This window comes from Ictalurus furcatus, chromosome 5 (assembly GCF_023375685.1).
Source record: "Ictalurus furcatus strain D&B chromosome 5, Billie_1.0, whole genome shotgun sequence".
Classification (NCBI taxonomy): domain Eukaryota; kingdom Metazoa; phylum Chordata; class Actinopteri; order Siluriformes; family Ictaluridae; genus Ictalurus; species Ictalurus furcatus.
The window spans coordinates 13,755,083-13,762,158 of NC_071259.1; positions in this window are offsets into that span (position 1 = coordinate 13,755,083).

A 7,076-nucleotide genomic window follows, 5' to 3' on the forward strand; every position below is an offset into this window, starting at 1 on the left:
GAAACATTCATGATTTTATGATATGACTTACGTGTGGAGCTCAGATTCAAAAGGTCTTGAGCGTTTGTTTCGGGAATCTCATCACCAGCAATATTCACGGTGCTGTTGTCTAAAAACAGTGAAGCAAATAAAATATACTATTAGTAACGTAACAGTCCGCCTTTTAGCTCACTACACAGAACTAAGAGACAAATTTTAATTACCTACTAGAAACGCATTTGTTTGATACAAACAAAAATATATATACACGTATGAAAGACTTTACAGCATGAAACATTCATAATTTAATGTTATGACTTACTAGTAGAGCTCAGATTCAAATGGCCTAGATCAGATGTCTCGGAAAATTCATCATCAGAAATAATTACGCCGCTGTTGTCTAAAAACAGTAAAGCTAATAAAACACACTTTTAATAACTTAACATTTCCCTTTTAGCTCACTACACAGATCTAAGAGACAAATTTTAATTACCTATACACTAGAATCAGATGAGTTTATCTCGGTCTTGCACTGTAATATAAGTGTATTGAAGAATAAATTTTAGATATAGTATCTGAAAGGAAATTCTCATATCATGTACTCTCATATTTTGTACTGTATTAAGACACCTTGGATATGGGGAATACTGGGTTATAGTTTCTGTTTGTGTGTCTCTGTGCTATTAAATACCTATGATGAAAGTATACATTTAATTACCTCTTTAAATAAGCTGATCAACTGCCATCCTTTCTTATAGCTGGTACATGTATTTTCTGTCTCTTGAAAAGACTTATTTTCATAGTGTGCTGTGTGTTTTGTTTTGCCTATCTGTCTGGCCCCTGCACCAGTAGAAACCGTCCACGAACTGTTGTTATCAATGTGTATAAAAACTCCTGCTCTAGACGAAATAAATGAGAAGTCTCTGTGAATAGCATGTGTCAGTGTGTGTTCATTTAGACTCCTCCAGGTACGCCTGAACTCTCTGTGGTAAACCACACTTTCTAGCTCATAGCAGCCCAGAACTAATAGTTAATAAGTGTAGAACAGGCTGAAAGGGCTGACGGAGGTCTGGAAGACAATCTGAGATTTGGAGATTCCTGAGATACATGGAAATCGAACAATTTGGTGTCAAGAAGTGCGATTACTCCGGACCAGGGTGAGTGTTTTTCTTTCTTCCCTGGTGCGGTGTAATTCCAAACCCATAATTATAAATAAATTGAATTGAGTGATTATCTCTGTTTGTCAATAATCTGTACTCTGGTCTATGATCCTCTGTAACGTCATGCCTGCCTAATATTGTATTTTATATTTGTAGAATAATTTGCAAAATTGTCTGTGTGGTTTGCCTACAAGTGCTATATTGTTTGTTTACTATTATTGTGTTATTGTGCGTGTTGTTTTACAAGTTATAGGAGGGTCTCCGTCCAGCCTGGCTCTTCCGTCTCCTGGCATGACACCAAGAGACTGGATTGAGACCGTGTTAGGCGGATTCTATACGGTTCCATATTTAGATTGTTTGCACGGCTGGTCAGAGGCATGCTCGCCGCAGCTTCAAATAATTTCACTCCGTGGCTCCTTTGAGCCACGTGTATTTGCTCAGATCAAACGAATGATTTATGACGGGGAAGGTGATCTGGATTGGGATTATGAGACACCTCGCGCACCACCACGTAGAACTAAAAGTTCCACTTTCGTATAATTCCAGCGCCGCTGCTGCTCCAATTTCGAAGCAAAAACGCACTCATGCTAAACCGCCCAGATACACAGCGCGAGCGCTGTCCTATCATGCTCTTCTCCAATTGACCGGTCTGGATTATTGTTTAGGCACATCATGTCATTATTGTAAGAAACCTGGCCATTGGGCTCGCGACTGTCGTGCTAAAAAACGAGATCAGCAGCAAGGAAGAGGTGGCTGTGGTCGTGGTTCTATGGTAAGAGGTGGCCTGCAGTATTTTCCTGCACAATCTGTCCCATATTATCAGCCTGGTCAAAATCAGCCCGCTCCTCATATGTATGGCCCACCTTCCGTCCCCGCTGCTGCAGGGATGGCGAGGTCCCAACCAGACCATCAATCAGATACGTTTCCACCACCTCCTCCTTCTTATTATCACAATCAATAGGGATGCCCACAGAGCTCTTGTGACCCATTGTGCCGATTATACTTAAACGTAGCTTTTAATTCTTTTAATTTTAATTCCGTGTGTTTCCCTGTTTGGAAACTTAATGAAAGAGTTTTGAAATCCATGATGATGTTAATCTAAACACAGAGCGAGGGAGAGAGCGCGCGTGAGAGAGGGAGAGCACGCGCGCGAGATTTTTTTTTTTTTTTACTTTTTACAATCTTTTATTTATCAAACGTCACACTATACCCATTAAAGTCGAGGTGACTCAATATATAAATAAATATTTAAAGGAGCATTAATAAAAAAACAAACTTCTGTAAAAGTTAAAATCAATCAGAATTCTTGATTTTATCAGTCTGGAGAGGACTTTTATGGCATCACAGTCTGTGTTTTGTGCCACTTTGTTTTTCTGCTCAGGTATATCGCCATTTTTGCCTGACGACCAACGATAAAATTGATCAGCTGACACTTGAACCTGTTCCTTCTGATGTAAAACTGAAAAGTAAAATCCACATAAAATGACCTCAGGTTGTTTAAAAAAAGAAAAAAAAAACACAATGGCTGCAACCTGGAGCAATGTATAAAAGCATGAAAAACAGTCTCTCTCTCTCTCTGAACAAAATGGACTTTCCTGTGTGACCTCAGGGTTTAAAATGGAAATAAAAGAATTTACAGAAACAATTCCATGTAAAATCCTCCACTGGTGGTCAGCCAATTTTTTGGTTAACGGTGGTTTGTATAGTGCCCTCCACTCTGGTTTAATATCATCATTAAAACCCAATACACTTCGCCATGGGGTGTCTACTCTCCCATTCAGTTTTTTCTTATTTAAAACTTTCACGCAGGCTTTGTACAGAAGCTTACTGGACACTGTCTCAATGTTCATGTCACTGGTGAACTCTAGGAGGGGGCCCCCACACCCATCTAGAGGGAGAGACATGTGTGTTCTGCTGCTGCTCTCGCGGATAGAACAGCGTGCTGATATGTCATTTTAACGCTGATACATCATTTTAACGCAAACGAAAGACTTTCTTATTATTGCCATTATATATAATATTCAGGGACTGTTATGAATATGAGTACAAATTATTATAACGTTTGATCATGAATTAATTTTCACGCATGAATGTGTAAACATGCCAGAGTGTCCTTTTAATTTTGCATTCTCGGGCTCTAAATTTCTAAACCTCTGATTGTGGAAACGCAGTAAACCATACTAAATCAGCTGTTCAATGTGTTCAATGTCTCTCATTCTCTCTGTTCTATCACAAAATCAGATTGAAGGTTACAGACACTGCCTAATTCTCTGTGGGCTGATCTGATCACAAGGACATGCAATGTCCTATCAGCTAAGTCAAAAATATTCTCATCCTGTGTATGTAAAACAATATCCCTTATCTGAATCGAAAACCCTTGGCATTGATGATGTTATTGTTAATTCTCTGTTACAGCACGGTGTTTTGAAGCCCTGTGTAAGCCCGTATAACACGCCTGTTAAATCCTGTTCCCAAGCCTGTTCAACACAGGACCTCAGGCGGAAGTTGTATTTCAATGTTGTATTTCTCCTATTGTTCTAATGTGCCTTCTATTATTACATTACATTAATACCTTCACACCATGCGTGATTTAGCGTGGTGGATTTGTGCTCTGTTGTTTCAGTGTTCAGCCACTGTTTGCATTCATGCTCTGGGACGCCAGCTGACCTGGACACGCCTGCCAAAGGGCTACATTGACCCCGTGTTTTCTCGTGTGGTGAGACTCCTTGCAAGATCTCCATGACGACATCTGTGTACTGCAATACTGGACGATCTGCTTATCACTGCTGAGTCAGAAGCTGCTGAACTGCAACCTTGAGGCTGCTTAACATCTGGCTCACAATGGATTCAAGGTTTCACGTACAAAATTGAACCTATGTAAAACAGAAGTCAAATGTTTGGGTTTTCTCTTATCAAAAGGACAGAGAAGGCTGTCGGATGGCCGGATGTTGCTTGTGATGACTTCTCAGCTGGCCGATACAAAACAGCTCAGGGCCATCGTAGAACATTTGATCCACTTTTGACTCCTGGGACACATACTATGCAAAAAATGCTTTATGTTCCTCTCTAGCCCTGGAGACTACACGGAACCTTACCATCTGCCCACTCATGAACACTCTGGAGTGTGACCTCAGGCGTTCTGGCACAAGAACATGCTGGACTACCTGGCTGTCTGTGGGCAGTGGCTGGGCAGTGGCTGGGAGTAGCGCTCTGTAGGTAATAGATGCAGAACGATTGGTCGTCACACCCTTTGGTGTTGCACACGGCCCATCAGGTGAAACTAGTATTATCCAACATTGAAAGACAACACATGACGGCTCAGTGCACAAGTGGTTATGAAACTATTCTCTGTGCTACCACAAATTTGACCATTAAATTTGTCTGCTAAATTCACAGGATGACACCATTCATTTACCTGAAAATCATGATTGTTTAAAAGATATTGGTTCTTCATGTAGCATTCAATCTGATCTGTCTGATACTCCTTTGTTTAACAGTAAGTATGTTTTTGTAGACGGATCGTGTTCTAAGTCCGGCAATCTCAAATTCCATACTAGTCGACAATCTAATCTCTTCCTGTGCTAAACCAACAGCTCTCATGATCGTAAAAACAAAGACGGCGTCTCACATCGTTCTCTATCAGGAGTGTTGTCTAATATGACCTCCAAATTTTGTATACGTGACTTACGTCCTCAAATAAACACACATCTCTCACGATGTTTGATATGTCTACAAAACAACGCCACTGGTTCTGCTGTAAGCAGAGGCCTTTTGATGCCTTTTGAATTTCTGCAGGTCGATTTTTCCCATATGCCAACTGTTTGGACCGCATAGAATGTTGTTGGTCATTGTAGACTGTTTCTCTAAATGGGTTGAGGCTTTTCCGTGTGCGAGGGGAAATGCTAAAACTGTCGTCAGGATTTTGGCGAAAGAGTACTGCCTGGCCTGACCTTTTACCTGCCGTTCTTACTGAAATTCGAATGACGCCATCTAAAACCACAGGCATTTCATCCTTTGAGGTGTTATTTATTCGGTCGACTTTCCCCATGGCTTGGAAAATGTCTACTAACCTTTCTCAGTCCACAGGAAGTGGTGTCGATATTCATCTAGAAGACTACGTGTCTAAATTGCTTGACATGCAAGTACGTGCTAAATTAAAATTACCTTTATCCCTCACAGTAACCCACACCTCCTTTTGTTCCAGGAGACCAGGTGTTATGACCTCAGAAGGACCGATCCAGAGACATGCAATTTGGTTAAAAGATGTTAACAAATGAGCTCTGCCCATTCTATTTTTCCTCCACCTATTCTCTATGACAGGTTGCCCATTCGGGAACATACCTGTACCCCTGACGAGGTCTGAGCATCGGTGAACGTGTCTACAAAAGAAGGAAGTCCTGTCCTGCTGGCTGTCCTGATTCACATTTTACACATATACATACAGTTTTTCCTGTATTAGCTCTCATCACAAAACCAATATCATGACTTTTCTGTGGACGGGTGATGTTAACCTATGACTTTAGAGAATTCCTTTTGGTTTATTCTATGCTACACTAGAATAAAAGAGAGGAATGAAAGGGAATTCTCTTATATCATGTACTCTCATATTTTGAACTGTATTAAGACAACTTGCATACGGGGAATACTGGCTTATAGTTTCTGTTTGTGTGTCTCTGTGCTATTAAATACCTATGATTAATGTATACATTTAATTACCTCTTTAAATAAGCTGATCAACTGCCATCCTTTCTTATAGCTGGTACATGTATTTTCTGTCTCTTGAAAAGACTTATTTTCACTGTGTGTTTTGTTTTGTCTATCTGTCTGGCCCCTGAACCAGTAGGGTCCACGCACTGTTGTTATCAATGTGTATAAAAACTCCTGCTCTAGACGAAATAGACGAGAAGTCTCTGTGAATAGCATGTGTCAGTATGTGTTCATTGAGACTCCTCCAGGTGCACCGGAACTCTCTGTGGTAAACCACACTTTCTAGCTCATAGCAGCACAGAACTAATAGTTAATAAGTGTAGAACAGGCTGAAAGGGCTGACGGAGGTCTGGAAGACATAATCTGAGATTTGGAGATTCCTGAGATACATGGAAATCTAACAGTATCGTACCAGATTACATAATGATCAGATAAGGATGATGATTGTTGTACTCAGAAAGATTAGTTTTAGGGTTATATCAATATCAAATGGATAATTACATAAACATTCTATTTCAATTTATAATTAACTATTTTAATTGTTTAAAATACATCTTCTTACCTGCTGAGAAATCCGTGGTGTCTGGAAATTTTGAAGGATAGAGTCTGGAAATTCTGTCAAACCTTTGCTGATTGTCCAACTAACAGAGTGCTCACTTTTATATACAGGGTCATGTGTGTGTGTGTATGTGTGTGCGCACCAGAACCGGATTTAAAGTTTACTACTGATATGCATCTTTAACTTTGTCTGTCCAGATAATAACGTTGTTGATGACCTTTTTGTCAAAATCAATTAATCTATAGCTAAGAACGTGCAACAATAATTATCTTTAACTTCGTCTGTCCAGATGGGTGATGACCTTTTTGACCTAGGCCTGACTCATGAGCTTTAGCCTAAACAGGGGATATTTGTGGGAAAGCTATTTCCTTTTAACCCCTTTCGCCCCGACACTAGCGTTCATTCCGCCGGCGGAATGGAAAACGACTTATCGGACATTTTCAATTAGTATAAACAAATGAGTTATTGTATCACCGCAGTTCTGGTACAAGATTAGTCAGGACACTTGTGGCTTTCTGTATGTGTAGTTTTAGGTCTGTGTGCTTAACTGCTGGTGAGCAGGGGGATGAGAAAGGGGCGGAGTTTGAGCTCCCTACTGGGCAAACAATTCACACCTCTCCATAAAAACACTGGGACAGAGATAAATTGGAGAGCACGACTAAGGCTTTTTT